General features: G+C 43.3%; 1 pseudogene; it reads right to left on the reverse strand.

Annotated features, from left to right (window-relative positions):
- Window positions 1-4,754: 4,754 nt before the first annotated feature.
- LOC119048968 (tuftelin-interacting protein 11-like) lies at window positions 4,755-5,817 on the reverse strand (annotated as a pseudogene).
- Between the last annotated feature and the right edge of the window lie 10,735 nt (window positions 5,818-16,552).

Here is a 16,552-nt window from a genome sequence, read left to right on the forward strand (position 1 = left end):
AAGGCAGGAAATTTAAATTTTTTGATTGACTGACTCATTTTTTAAGTTTCACTTATGAAAGTAAACACTATTTTTATAACAGTTTTAGATTTGCAGTATAACTTGAAAGATGGTATGCAAAGTCCTCACATACCTCACATCTAGTTTTCCCTCTCAGGAGCACCTTACCTTGGTACTACGCACTTGTTACAGCTAATGAACCAATCGTGATACTTAAATATTAGTGAAGGTCCGTCATTCTTCAGACTTTCTTAGTTTTTGCCTGAAGTCCTTTTTCTGTTCTAAGAGACTATCTTACATTCAGTCATCATTCTCTACTTAACTTTTTGAACACATAGAATATATTTGTAGTAATTTATATTTTTATATTTTTATTGAATTTTGGGGGTTCCATTGGTTAATGAAAGTTTATAGGTTTCAAGTGTACAACCCTATAATACATCATCTACATACCACATTTTGTGCTCACCACCCAAAGCCCAGCCCCCTCCATCACCATCTGCCCCCCTTTAACCTCTTCTCCCTCCCCCCAATCCATTTCCCTCTGGCTTAATCCCTTCGCCTCTCTCACCCAGCCCTACAGCCCCCCACCCTGATATCTGTCAGTCTGTTCTCTCTATCTGTGCCTGTTTCAATTTCGTGTATTAGATTTTACATGTGAACAAAATCATACCATTTTTAGTTTTTTCAGGAAACTCCATACTGTTTTCCACAGTGGCTGCACCAGTCTGCATTCTCACCAGCAGTGCACGAGGGTTCTCTTTTCTTTGCATCCTCTCCAACACTTGGCATTTGTTGATTTATGGATGATAGATACTCTGATAGGTGTGGGGTGATATCTCATTATAGTTTTAATTTGTATTTCTCTGATGATCAGTGACATTGAGCATCTTTTCACAAGTTCGTTATGTCATCTGTACGTCCTCTTTGGAGAAGTGTTTATTCAGGTCTTTTGCTTATTTTTTAAATTGGATTTTTGTGTGTGTGTTGAGTTGCCTGAGTTCTTTATAAGTTTTCTATGCTAACCCCTTGTCAGATGTAAGTTCTTCCATTCAGTGGGTTGTCTTTTCACTTTGTTGATGGTTTCCTCTGCTGCGCAAAAACTTTTTAGTTTGATATAGGCTTTATTTTAATGCCCTTATCTGTTAATTCTACCATGTTTCAGTTCTTGGTAGGTTTTGTATTAATTTATTTAATTCTTAGAATAACCTTATGAGACAGGTAACTTATCACTCCCATTTCACAGATAAAGAAACAGGGGTCAAGGGAAATGGAGTAACTTGCCCAAAGGCCCACAACAACAAGTGATGGAGCCAGTACACGAACCCAGGGTATCTGACTGCACAGAAGCCAAAAGTATTAGTTTAAATGTTAAAGGTATTAGTGAGCCTCTGAAGTTTCATGTTCTCATGGTTCTGAGAGTCAGAATTCCTGGGTCCCTATACAGCAATGAAGAAACATCAGCGACTTGGCCAACATAGCCGACGTGCGGAGCAATCCGGGCTCGACCTGGAGCCTGGCATTTCACTGTGAGCTCACTGTCTCTGGCCTTGCCTGTCACATGAGGGGATGGACTAGTCTGTCAAAAGGTCACACCCAGCCATGACCTTGCACAGGTCAGTGATAAAATGAAATGCAATTCTACTGTTTGTGCACTCTTGGGCACACTCAGCTCAGGCTATGGCAGCTCCGAGATTTATGTTGGTCTTTTTCTCTAAAGAATTTTGAACAAATTACTTAATTTCTCTGAGCTCATTTTGGGTAAAGATGAGGTGACCATCAAACCTACCTTATGTGGTTATTATAAAGATGAAAGCAAACACATACAAAATATCTAACGTGTTAGTTTCTTCTTGTCCACCCTCACTGCACATTGAGTAATCAGAAAACAGAGAGGATTTCTCCTCAGCCTGTGACTTCATTAAAACAAAATCACAGAATGGTGGTGTCTCGAAAATTCTGCAGTAATAAACTGTAGTAAATGCAGTGGCTCCAGCGAGAATACCCACTTAGAAACACGTCTTCCTTAACCATTCTTTCTGCTTATCGGAAATCCTTTAAATGGTTGTGCTATCTGCCACGGTGTTGGTGTTCAGAGGGTTTATGGCACAAGTGTGATTCTTTCCAGGGCTGGCCTTTAGGACAGGAGAGCCAAGCTTCTATGTTGCGACCAGTTCTAGGCTAGGTTAAATCTCCTGGTTAGTCACATATTAACACAACCATGTTAATGTGTCACTATCCTCCCCAAGCAAGTGGTTTTTAACAGATGCGGGGAGTGAGAGAAGAAAGGAATGTGGGGCCGTTGAGGATACAAACAGCCATGCACACAGAGGCCAGGCTTCCCCATCTCTAGTGACCTCTGACATTACACCCCAGAAGTACTCCTGTATCTACTACAGACGTTGGAGGAGTCCTCATCTTTGGAAAGTTCTAGAGACCCTCATCCCGTGAATTCTGAATGCAGTTGTTGGCAGTGATCCATCTGCATCGTACGGAAAACACAGATTCTAAGTTTTCTGATATTTGTTATTTGAAATAAAACTACTGTTTTTGTTTTATTATCTGGATGTCAGATGTGGGATTTTCTTCAAAGTCTGGTAGTGAACAAGTAGATTTTTTGACCGCCCCCGATACTGAGATGGCAGCCCTACCCATCATCTTTAAATGCCAGTTCAAGGGCATACGAATGCTTTGGCTGAGCAGTGCAAGAAGTTAGATCATATCTGATACATTTCTCTCCCTCTAGGATACCAGAAGGAGGTGATTTCAAAGGATAGCTTAGTAAACAGAACTACTCCCTGGGAATTTGAGAGAAGAAAAATCTTCGCTTTTTACTTTGAAAAAATGTTGATGTTATATTAAGAATAAATGTGATCTACCCTACAAAGGTTGGTGATTATGATTTTCCACTGCAGATAGTTTAATTCTCATCAGTCATCAGGACCAGAAGAGAACAAAAAGAATGTAGGGGCTTAGGAAGGAAGTCCAGATGATGAAAGTAGGTCTTACTTTCATTCAGAATCATAACTGTTAAAATTACTTTGCTGTGTTTTGACCCTGCATGAGGCAGTGATAGAGTGTTTCATCCCCTTGAAATAATTGGGCTCTGAATGTATTAATTCATATAGACTTCGAATAGCAATCCGATTTATCAAACTTACAGTTATGCTCTAGTAGATACTGTATAATATTTTAAGATCCACTGTTTAAATGCCAGGCAACATGTGGAAGGGAAGGGACTAATTTAATGCTAGAATTTTGCGCCTAGTTCATCAAAAGTAATTTTTTTCATAAGACAAGCATTGAGAATTTACCGAAGAAACTGGGTAGCATGAAACATCACTTGAAATAAAACTACTTTGTGAAACATCACAGTTACACATAGAAAAAGAAAAAAAATTCCTGGGCAGAGCAGATGGCTCAGTGCACATACCAGGAGATTTGTGTACACACAGTTTAAATGACAGTCTTTATTGTTCCCTGAACACAGTTTCTGATGCCAGGAGCAAAGTCAACAGGCTTAAAAATATGCAGACATGTTAAAACAACTTTATAAATGAAGACTGCACTTTATCTTAGAAAGTCAAGGTCATTCCTTACCATGTATCATACAGATACTGGCTTTCCGGGTAGATAAAAAATACAATGTGGAAGGGGTTATGAGACACCAGTCACCAACTTCCAAAATAGAGTCATAAAAGATGAAAACACTGAGAGATATTTATCTTTTAAAAAACTATGGTTACCATTAAAATGGGTCAGGCCCAGCAAACTCATTTCAATTTGAAGTGACAAAACAAAAAAATATTAAAAAGTTAAAATAATTAGAAAACAAAAACAAAAGAAAATATACAGCACAAGATAGTTTGCAGAGTAATTTTTCAAAGCAATAATCCAATTGAAGATTTTAGAAGTACTTGGGGGAAAAGCCAAGTATACAACTGAAGCGACTAAGCTCCGGGGGCCTTTCTCTTGCCTCCGTAACTTGGTTCCTGAAGCCATGCAGCCCAGCTGGTCACTTCTTTCCACCTCTGTGACTTTCTAAATATATCTCCTCTTATAGCATGAGTTCTTGACTCTGAATCCTTCTCCTAGCCAAACTCATGAACCAAGGCCACTGAACCGAGGGCCCATGTAACCTCTGGTTAGTACCTGGTGCCACTGAACTGCCAGCACACGGCCGTGACTCAGATTGTTCCATGGTGGCTGGGCACCAGGGAAGCCCAGCCAGGACCACCTTGCAGACCCAGATGCATGCGAGGTACCAGCAGGGGCCTGTTGTGCCCCATTGGTGCCTTGCTTTGCACTGGGTGAATCCTCCTTGAAATTTTGGACCTCCCTCTTTAAGGTGCAAGTGTCCAGCCTGCTCCGCAGTTTACTTGACCACGTCAATCAGGTGCTACTAGGAGATGGACACCCAGGGCTTTCTTACCGTGGATGAAAACCACTGCCCCATTGATGTAGATGATGATGTGGTCAAAGCTGTAGAGCTGCTGCCCTTCCATGTCATTTCCCGATGACAAGCATGAAGACCACATTTTTCCTCTTGGCCTTAGTCTCAATGAAGTCCTTAAAGCTCATGGGCATGGAGCTGGTGGCCATGCTGATGACCCCCTGGGCTATGTTCTCGATCTCCTGTCACTCCTGCCTGGCCTTGTGCCAGAAATCCTTTCTCCACTCCTTGTGGGTAAGGTAAGTGATGTCCCATGTGCCAAGCTGCATGTAGTCACCAATGTTGGAGGGCATCTCCCTATTCATGACATCAGTGTTTCACTGAATTTGCCCTTGGCAGACAAGGTGCTAACTCTTGGAATAATCTTCTGCTCCATGAGGTTGATGAGCAGCTGCAGGTTGTGCTCCAGTTCCGGCAGTACAATACCTAGGGCCTTGGCCTCTTTGCTGGGCTGTGGCAGCTGCTGTGACTGCTGTGGCAGCCCTTCATCAGGGATGTTGTGCTTGTGGCTGATCTGGCTGCAACTGTAGTAGACCTTCTGCTCCTGGCCAGTCATGTCTATGACCTTGGCCTGAGAAAACTCTTTCTGGGGATCAGTGAGCTTCTTGCTAACCCTGCCCTTGGCCTTCAACTTTTCCATTGTCTTATAAGAGTATATGGGCTTCTTCTTGCTTCAGCTGGGATCTTTCCTCCACTGGCTCAGCTCCTTCTGAAACTCCTCTTAAGCTCCTTCTTCAGAGTTAAGAGCAGGGATGTCTTGCAGGGCCTGAGTGATCCACTCCAGGCCATGGGCTCCCATATTGCCTTTTCCCATCCTCTCTTTGGTTTTGACTGGGTTAATGATACCTTGTGTGTTCTTCCCAAGGCCCCTTACAGAGATGGAGCCCATCTTCTGCAAAAGCTTCTGTCCAATTCATTTTGTGTGTTTTTCCTAGAAACCAAAATCCACGAACAATTTGGTTCCCTCTGCAAATCCTTTCTGGCTGGTTTTAAAATTGCCACCAGTTTTTAACTTCTTCGGTCTGAAACTCTTAGGAAATTCACCCTGCCTAACCACTTTTTCTTCACCATCAGAGTTTTCCAGCTATGCTTCCTGTGCCACCCCTTTCTTGAGCCTGATCTTGATGAAGTTGGCTGGCAAGTAGTAGTCGCCAGCCCATTTACCTCCAAATTCAGGCCTCTCTCTATCCAAGTTTTGCTCTCTCTACACTCCATAAGTGGCCTCTTCATTGGTCCATCAATGCCACCACTGGTTGAGATTGAACTCATTCTGCATGCAGATCCTGGTCAGTGATCTCAAAGTCCTCCTTCTCATGTTCATCCATGTGGCCTTTCCTGGCCTGGTACAAATGGGACAGTGACATGGCCAGTCACTCCTCTGGGTTCAGTGTCCCAATACATGTGACCTGACTGCATGGACTGCCTTGGGAGAGGGGGGTCACCTCACTGTGCCCCAGCCAGGTGAGGAAGGGCAGCGAGGATACAGACAAATGAACTCCATGTCCAGAGCAGACATGGAGACACTGGCCTTCAGAACTCCTGGAAGAAGGTGAGGGGGCAGCCAGGGACCATGATCTCTTCACCAACTGCCCCTGGGAACAAGATGGCAGCCAGAGGATGTGACGCCACATGCCCCAGCATTCCAGGCTTTGCTGGCAGCCAATCAGAACGGCTACTAAGTCCATTGCCCTGAGCTCTTCATCTACTCTATTCCACCCTGGAGAATCACAGCTAAACTTAGTGATGAAAGCTCACAGGACACCCTGTTACATTTGGGGATAGTCCTCATTGTTAAGGACTCTGTCATTGTGTTGGACTGAAATGATCTCATCTGCTGCCTTGACCTCCTCGAGTTTCAGTGGACACTTTGCTCTCTGAGAACAGAGAAATGTCTTACTTTGGTATCTCCAGCATCTATAACAGCATCTAGGACACATAGAAGGTTCTCAATCAAAGTCCGCCGAATAAAAAAATGAGTGTTTTGCCTCTGGAACCACCCTGTGTAAAGTGAGTTCCTTATTCACAGTCAGTTTTTCAAATATATGAACAAGTTACAGAGATTTCTATCAAGCTTCTCTTTTATAAGCTGGGCATTCCCAGTTCCTTAAATCACCTTCCACTTGCAAAGCAGTGTGCCTGGCACAGAAAAATAATTTATTTATATTAAATTAAAGAAGGAAGTCTATGTATGTGTGTGTTTATACAGAGCAAGGGGGAGAGAAGGGGAGAGGGAGATCCACACACTGCCATGTGGGTACCGATAGCTCTGGGGTGATAAAGATTCTGCAGGACTAGACATGGTTTTGTCTTAGTGCATCGGAGCTGCTGTGACAGTGTCACGGACTGGGTGGCTTATAAACAAAATAATTTACTTCTCACAGTTCAGGAGGCTGGCAAGTCCACACAAAGCATCAACCTACCCAGCTTCCTTCTCACATGGTAGAAGTTGACCCTCATACGGGGTCCCTTTTGTAAGAATACTAATCCTATTCACCAGGACTGCACCCTCACGACCTAGTCACTCCCCAGAGACCCCGTCACCTAGTCAGAGCGGGGTTAGGATTTCGACATAATGGAAATGTCATTCACAACAGTCTCCTTCCCAATGGACACCACAAGCTGCTGCGTGTCAGACGGCTGGGGGTCTGCATGTTCCAGCTGCAGATCATGTGTTTGTCTTCCCTGGATAAACAGTAGTCCCCTTGTCGCTCCTCTCCCCATCATCCTTACGGACCCTGTGTTGCACGTGTTATCCATTCTCTTAAGAGGAAGTTTTGAGGGAAATCCCTGGAGTGGGTTATACTAGGTTGCCAGAGGAAATGTTTCTATTTTAAAAGAAAATGCAAGAAGAAGGAGATTATGCTGGCTTTATGATATTCCGGACAAGCTGCTGTTTAGAAGGCAAATCTGTTACTCTTGCCACCTCCAAGCATCTCGGGGAGACAGCTGTGGGAGAAAACCCTCTGTGTGGAAGACACTTTTTCTGGAGATACACGGTGTGGGGAGTGGTCAAACTCCTGCAAGGAAAACGAAAGGCGCGGCCGGTGCCCGAGCACCTTTGTAAGGGATCCGGTAACACAGGAGATTCAGGAGCCTGCCAGGGTCTTAAATGACCGGCAAGATTCGCATTGCTTTCTTTTGCCCACGCCTCTCTGTTGCAGTGCCAGAAGCCTGGGGACCTGATAGTGAGGGTTTTCCTCATTTGAATTGTAGCATTTGTTCAAAATGTATCCCTGAAGCCCTGACTGAGCTACTAAAAATAATGAGTCCTGAGACAAATCATGAGGAAACCCCTTAACAGAGATGTAAGAGAGGCAGGAGGGTGTTTGCAGCTGAGATTGGAAAGAGAAAAAATCAGCCAGGGAGAGAGACCCACAACGACCACAGGATGTGATGTGGAGACACTCATCCCCTCCTAGTCGCCCCCCAGGTTGTCTGTGTAAAAGAAATATTCAAAGATATTGAAAAGAGTCTCAGAGCAATGCTTTGGGATGGTTCAAAATTAACAACAACAAAACCCAGATGCGAAATGATTCTTAAAATAGAAAGATCATATTAAAGGGGAATTATACAAGACCATATCTGATTAAACCACATTTTTTTCTTGTGAATAGGAAAAGCAGATTAAGTACAAAAGGTTTAGTTTCAATTTGAACACTCAGATGATGTTAATGCTGAAAAAAACAAAACATGTGCCCTGGGACTTAGTTTCACACCTTTGAGAATCAGGAATAGTCTAATATATCCCAGTCTAGGTTCTTAACCCAGAGCCATAACACACAGCTCTCAGCTTGTCAGCACATTGAGACAATTCAGAAACTATAGTGTCTCCCTATGTTCCTTGTGGGAAAATCTATATGAAGTTCTAAAAAGCCCCAATCATCCTTAGTCAGGCATAACCTAAATCAATGAAAATAGAGGAGGTTATTTTAGCAATTGACGTGAGGTACCGTGGTATCAGCTCCTACCTAAATCCTTCCAGGGGAACTAACTCAGGTGATACTATATCAAATGATGTTTGGAGTTCAGGTGCTTCAGACGACTTTGCATGTTAAAATAATCTTCATAAAGTTGAGAAAAGTATGGAAGAATGGCAGTGTTTTCCATCTAAGTGAACAACACCAACTTTGAGGGCAGCTGTCTTTGGGTTTTAAAAGAGAAAAATGAGAGCCTCCCACCCCAACTCCACAAATCGATTCCCATTTATTTACCTGTTACACCTTTCTAACCAAAAATCTGCTCCGACTGTCGTGCCAGCTGCCCCAGAACATCCTGCAAGGGTTTATCATTCAGTTTTAAGGGGTCTCACTTTAAGATTTGAATTTGATGTAATTGTAGGAGCCCTTCTTTGCTGTGTCCACAGGACACTTCATGGATCACCTGCTCAATGTTGCTGTTATTAGGACTGTTATTTATAGAGGGGGGACCCACATGTCTGTAAACCATGAAGCTTGTTTTTTAAGTCTATGGTCTACTAGGAAGGGATGAATGGAATTCTCTTCTCTTAAAACATCAAGTGAGAGATTCAAAGATCATCACAGTGCAATATATCACTGATGGAATTTGATAGTGTTGTCCAAATCCAGTCACCTTAATAGCCCCATTCCAACAGCAGAATCAAGGGTACAACCAGTTTAAGGATGCACTATATTAAAAGTTAGACTTTTTGGAAATGACTGTTTTCTACACAGCCCAAGATGTGGTTCTCTGGAATTGTGGTAAATGGGGGAGGGGCAGGGAGGGCCTACTCTGGCCCAATCGAGAGCACTTCTCTCAAGCAATGATATTAAATTGTGTTTAAGGGTGAACCCAATGAGCACTTTTTTCATTTAAAAATAACCTAGGTCTCCCTAGAATTATGGCCCATGCAATGAGCATTGTCTTGTTTCATCCATTTGTCAGGCTACATTAAGATTTGGAGTCCAGCTTCACACATAGTTTTATCTGCTGTGGGGAACCAGAACAAAATTAAAAGGTCAGCAGATTATCAAAATGAATCCAGATATTCAGGTGTTGTGGATCTTCAGGGCAGGGGTGGAAGCCCCAAGACATGCCACTGTTTTCTGGGGGAATAGGGTCTGCAAGGTAAAGAATAGGTGATTTTTTGCTTAGGCTGAAATGCAAATCACAACAAAGTCAGAATCTATGCTCCACTGTGAAACAGATCATGCCAAAAAATGATATGGAGAATATGCAAATCACAGGCATCAATTGCGGCTGCTCCTTAGAAAAGGCAACCCAAATTTTGTTTAACAAACATCTTTATAAACCCCTTAGCTGGGTACTGTGGTAAACTCACTGCTGTGCTAACCTGAGAAGTAGAAATGAGAAAGGGCATGAAAAGATTAATATTTTAATTCTATGAATATGTATCAAGTGCCCTATTAGGCATATTCTGTGGCAAATACCCAACCTGGGACCTGACTCCCTGCCAGGTGACAACTGACCTTATCAAAGGAATGCGGGAGGTTAACAGGTACAGTCCAGTGCCCCTTCCTACAGTAGGACTGTCTACCTGCCACGAGGGAAGAAAAAGGAATGTCCACAGAGCTGTTTGAAGAGTATCACTGCAAAATCGTGCTTGCTGGCACTTTATATGTCTACAAATGTTGGGGAAAGCTTGTCCCTTTGCGGATTAAACAAGATAATAGGAACTTATAGCTGGATGCTGCCACCAATGGCCAGGGGAATGTAAATAGAAGTAACGAGAAAGACCTCTTCCTGCTGGAACTACTTCCAGTGGGCTTTGGGGGTCCAGCAACAGACCGAGGCCAAAAATAACTGCTTTTTCCAAGGCAGCTGCACCTGCCCTGATGTGATGAAGAGTATGAAGGCTGAAGGCTGTCATCGTTGGGAGCAGGCTGAATACATGGCAGGATTTAGCAATGTAGTTAATGGGGAATAAAGGGGTAGTATAAGCTGTTGGTTCCTCTTTAATATCCTGAAATTTCTCTCATTAAGATCTGAAAGAGTCCACAGTTGGTCTCACCCATGGGTAGCACTTACAAGGGTAAAACTCCTAGGATTAGGGGTTTACAAAAATGAACGAAAGTCTTTGTTTCTAAAAACACTGTTCTCCGGGGGACAGAATCAATCGACATTGAGAAATAAGGCCAGATAGAAATGTAAGAGTTGAAAATCTAGTGATAATACAAAGCAAAACTTGGCCAATAATAATAAAACAGCAGAAAAATAAAAAAATTAGTCTATTAGAACAAAAAGAAGGGAGAAATTATTTTGGAGTCATTTGAGGAATAATTAATGAATACTCACTCAGTTTGGGAATTACATTTTTTCAATGCCTAGATATTACCAAAAGAAGTACAAAAACTAGGAATGAAGTTTTAAACGCTGTTATTTTCTTTCTGTACTTTAGTAACTGAGTGAGCTATTCTGCGACTCAGTACTTTAGGTCTCTCATCTATAAATCCAACGTAAGAAAGACAACAAACTGGAATCAGCCATTTCCCTCCTATTTAATGGAGAATCTCATGAGGATGACTCAGTCCCTCCCAACATAGTGTTTTGGACTCTTCAGCAGAAAAAGAGAGGAAAAGGCATTATATTATTGATCCTTTTGTAAACAAGTTGCTTAAGGAGGTATTAACATTTAAAAAAAGTTCTAATACACTGGTTTGTATATCTGAGATAGGAAATTAGATCACTCTGATGTGTCCTGTTTCTTATAAACATGTTTACATTATGTGAGATTCTTGAATCTTGAATGTTAAAAAAAATACTATAGAAGGCACAATACTTAAGGCTTTTAATTTCAGCAGAAAAAATTATGAGAAGGTACTTTACGATAAGAAGAAAATGAATTAGGTGCTGGAGATACAATAGCAAAAATAACCCTTACCCTCAAAGAGCAACAGACACAAGATGAAGTAAAGTCACAAGCAAATTAATGCAAGAGCATCCTGTGGTAGACACATGTGCAAATGGACTTGACAAGAGAGGAGAAAAGGCAACTAAATCTATCACGATATTCAGAAAAGAGTTTACCAAGAGGATAACATTGGAACTGGACCTTACAGAGAGCATTTGCAGTTTGTGAGTTGGGGGCAAGGGCAGACAGGACACAAAGACACGTGATAGCACATGTAAATTTCAGAGCTAAGAAGACAGGGCGTGGAGAACGTCCCACATGGCTGGAGCTTACGTGGCGCTGGGTCGGGCAGTGGTAGCTAAGCAAGACCCCAGTGCTCTTATGACACGGACACCCTGTCTGTTATTTAATTGTTCCTTTTGGGGCCCTGGTGTGGTTTTTTCTGGGAATATCTGCCTATGGACTATTTTTAGCCATGATTTCTCAACTGCTCTAGCCTTTGTGATAGATTGAAATGGTGCCCTCCATAGCTCACCATCTCAGGATCGGAGGACAAGTGCTTATTTCCCTCACGCGTCCATCACCTGACCACGCCGCTTCCCCACAGGCCTCATTTCGAGTTGATTCGCTTGACATGCCAAAGCTGATCACCTGTGCTACCTCCCGGGGCCTTTGCAGCTGCATATTTACAGCAGCATTTCTACTTAATAGTTGAGCAAATATGGAAAAGTAGTCACAACAAAAAGAAAAGGTGCTTAATCATTGACTTGAAAGTGTGTACTTCATCTGGATTGAACAGGATGTTGGGCAGTTCACAGGGAAGCTGAGTTTCCCTGTTCTTGAGCCACAAATGGGACACTTATCTGCTGGGAGGTAGCTCAGAATACAGATCAAAAAGGACTTTTGAACACACTTATAAACCAACATGTCATAAAAATCTAGGATTGAGGACAATTCAATACGTATTTGTTGAGCACATAACATTTCCCAGGCCCTGCTCTAGGACATGGCGGTATACAGCAGGGAGCCGGACAAAGTCTTAGCTTTCATAGCCTTACATTCCAGATGGCATACATATGTACAAACATACCTACACATATAACATGCATACATACATTCGTATGTGTACATATGCACACATACATGAAACAGGGCAAAGGGAATAGAGAGTGTCAAAGGCGTCATGAATGCTTCTTTATATTAAAGCTCAGGGAAGGCCTTCTTAGTAAGGTGATGTTTTAGGGAAGATCTGAGGTGTAGGCATGTGCCGGTAGCACCAACTAAGGTCATGGGTTGTGGGCTGTCTGTAGTGTTGGGAGAAGAGCCAGAAGGCTGATGTGACTGGAGCAATGTCAGACAAGCAGAAGGTGCTGGAGAAGGCATCATGGCATTCGCAGGGCTTGGACCATAGGGAGCCTTGGGGGTTTTGTTAAAGACTTCGGATTTTGCTGTATGTGAAGTGAGAGGTCACTGGACAGTTATAAACAGAGAAAAAGCATTTGATTTTCTTTTTTAAATGATCACTTAGACTGGCATGAAGAGAAGAGACTATGGGGGCAATGGTAGAAGCATGAGTCTACTACAGTAATTCAAGATGTGAGTGGTTCCGTCTGGGGTAACAGTGACCAGGATGTATAAGGGATGAATCAGAATGGGAGGTCAAGGCTTTTGTCTGCTTTATTCTCTCCTGTATCTGCAGCTTCCAGAACAGTACCAGACACCTGGGAGGCACTTAGTAGTTTAAAAATATTGAGTGAAGGCAATGGCTAGTGGGTTAGATGTGGGGAGTAGGAGAAAGAACGGAGTTAAAGGTGGCTCTCGAGACTGGGACCTGAACATCAGCAAAGTGGAGGTGAGATCGAGATGGTGAAAACTTTGGAAGAACAAATTCTGGGGTGGGAAGTGAGACCCACCAGAATTCATGGTTTTGGCCATGGTAAGTAGGTAGATAAAGAAGTCGAGTTCAGGGCACAAGTCAGAGGTGAACATTTAAGAGCCAATAAGATACATACAATACGTAAAACCATAAGCCTGATGATTGCAGCTAAGGCAGTAATGTAGGTAAAGAAGAGAGCCAGGGTCCCTGAGAAACATCACCATGTCATGGCACCAAGGGTAATGGAAAAATCACAAAAGAAGTCTGAGAAAGAGCAGCCACGGAAGGTGAAGGAGGAGCAAGGGCGATGGCCCAGCAGGCAGAGAGGAGCCGGTGTTAGCCAGGAGGCCTCTCCGTGTGCGAGCGCAGTGAGGGGTCCAGCGAGGGCAGAGGCCACCGGCGGACGGATCCTGGGAAGGCCACTGTGACCCTGTGACAGACAATGGGAAGAGCACAAGTAGAAGGACCGAGAGGGCTGTGTAAACTACCTTCTGTAAATGGGGTGGGGGGCGAGAAACAAGGTGGTGGCTGGAAAGACCGCGGGGTCAAGGGAACCGTCTGGCACTGAGAGAAAAAAAACAAAAACAAACCACCACCACCATTTAAGGGCGAGCTACGTAAAATTCCTGGCCAACTGACACCACAATATTGCATGAACGATAGAAAGTAAACACTGAATGAGTAATTCTTTGAGTTCCATAGTTCTTTTTTTCATTTACTTACCTTCTTCCTGAACCAAAATTAACTTCAAAGACATGTGAGGAATGGGTCTCTCAAGCATCAGCCCTGATTCTGAACCGTGCCCTGGCCTGTGCAACACCCACGGCAAACAGCGCGGCGGCGCCCTTTTTCTCTTCCCCTCTGTTCCTGCCTCATCTTCTTCATTCAGAAGTAGGTCCGAACCGAGCAACCCAGCCGAGTTCATTTGATACAGATGCTGGTCCCCTGAGCAACCCTCATTTCTGTTTCAGCTCTCCCACATCTCTGGGTCAGCTGGGTCCTGTCGCTGGACCTCATCTCCCGACACACCCCCACGCGCTTTCTCTCAAAGAGGCAAAGGAAGCTTTCCTTTGCTACTTCTCCTTGAAGAAAAGAAACTTCACAAGTGCCAGCCAGAATCTGAATCCTGGGTCGTGGCTAGTTATTATATAGATTTACAGAACCTGGTATGAAGGCTGAATTATTTAAAGCCAAGTAAATTTATATGAGAATTAAAAAAAATAATCATGCCATTATTATTTCTGAAACACTGTCAGCAGAGACACCGAAGCATATTCATGAGAATGGCATTATCAAATAAATGTATCATGCAAGAAAAGGCAATACACATTAGGGTACCAGGGGAATTAAAATATAATGAGAAAGCATCTTTAATTTATTTACTGAAGCTTACCTCGTGCAAGACACTAGAGAGATTATATGAAACATATAATTGAATAAAAAATAGTTCCCATGATTAGAAAAACCAAAGACAAGAATCAAGTACATAATTGTTTGGAGCTACCTGACACACACACACACACACACACACACACACACACACACGTTTGCACAAGCCTTGCATTAGTTATTCTAAAAATGCATCGAGCATTTTCATGTCTGGGATTTCTGCCCAGCCATCCCAACTCCCTAAGGCAACCTTCCTCCAATTCTCTGCTTTTGAAATGCTGCTTCAGGATGCGGCTTCCTGGGGACTTGGGGATGTCTATGATGAGAATCAACCCCTTCTTCCTGCCGATACATACCTGTCTATTCGCCCCACCGGATTATGGGCACTTTGAGGACAGACATCATCATCTTGTATGCTTCTTCGAATTCCACCCTTGTGTGTAGTCACAATGCAATATATTTTTTTGTGGAATTACATTGTTTCAAAGATCATCAGCCTGCGAAAGCCCAATCAGGTACGAAGAGCCTGTGAAATTGTTGGAGTCCTGGGAACACCGGCTAGAATTTATTGGACTCAGTCTATGTCAGAACTATGCTAAGACCTACACACACAACATGTCTAATCCTTACTTTAATCCTTATAAGACCTCTTGGAGATATATTTTATTAAGCCGTTTCTAAAAATGAGAAAACCAAGGGTCATCAGTTTTACTGAGTGTGTTGATCAAGACGGCCCAACTGCAAGGGGAAGGCCTGAATCTAGCCTAATCAAACTAAATTTGAATGTAATGATATCTGACTCTACGTCTGAGCTTTCCTGCACTGTTCAAGCTGTCCCCGCAGCAGCCCACAGGCATCTGCCCCGTCACTGAGAGAGGCAGGAGGCGCTCGTCACTCATGGAGTACTGCCCTGTGGCAGGCATCGTGCGACTACCTAACAGGCTTTATTTTGTCGGATGTTTGCAAAATCGATAGTCTTAAAGAGGCTTAAAGAGTATAAGTAAATTGTCCAAAATGTACAACCAGAAGCAGCAGAGATGAGATTTCTACCCTGGCTTTTGCTTCTAACCAGGATATTATAATAAACGTTTCCGAAACCAGGCCTGGCTATGCCAGAGGCCTCGCTGTTCAGTGAGCCCCCCTTGCTTCCCGAGTTACAATTTTTTCAACCATAGTTTACATTCAATATTATTCTGTATTCGTTTTAGGAGTACCACATAGTAGTTAAGACAACCATGTACTTCACAGAGCGATTCCCCCGATGGTTCAAGTGCCCACCTGGCCCCACACACAGTTATTGCAATATTATTGGCTATGGGCCATGCACAGTGCTTTACGTGTCTGGGACTATTCTGTAACCACCAATTTCTACTTTTGAACCCCTTCACCTTTTGCACCCAGCCCTCCAGCCCCCCTCCCTTTTGGCAACCATCAGTCTGTTCTCTGTATTTTAAAATTGTAGCTGACCTACAATAGGATATTAGTTTTAGGTGTAGTGCATAGTGGTTGCACATTGTATAACTTGAGAATAGATCATCACAGTAAGTCTAGTGCCATCTGTCACTGTACAAAGTCATTATATTATTGACTATATAGTTCCTTTGCTGTATATCCCTGGGACTTATTCATTTTATATCTGGCAGTTTGTACCTGATGCCAACTCCTCTCTCTTCCCACTCTTCCTCTTAGAGATTGCCGTTTTCCAGTCCTTGTGTCTGTCAGCGGGAGCCATTCCTTGCCCTGTCCATCCCATAGCCCAAGGTCCCCCTTTTCTGGATGCGGAGGAGCCTGTCTGCTGAGCACTACCCGGCACTCGTGGTCACACCTGGGGGCATCGGCCCAGAGGAGGTTGTCCCTCTTGTGCCACTTACCTTGACCTCCTCCCTACTCCAAGTTGAAAGGACCTTAAACTTTCTCCCCTATTTTCTCCCTAAATGCACCTCACTTTCTCTTTAAGTTAGCCCTAAACTGTGCTGCCCCCCCACCACCCATAGATTTTTTTTTC

Source organism: Artibeus jamaicensis, unplaced genomic scaffold, assembly GCF_021234435.1.
Source record: "Artibeus jamaicensis isolate MK-2021 breed Jamaican fruit bat unplaced genomic scaffold, CSHL_Jam_final contig_3176, whole genome shotgun sequence".
In the NCBI taxonomy this organism is placed as follows: domain Eukaryota; kingdom Metazoa; phylum Chordata; class Mammalia; order Chiroptera; family Phyllostomidae; genus Artibeus; species Artibeus jamaicensis.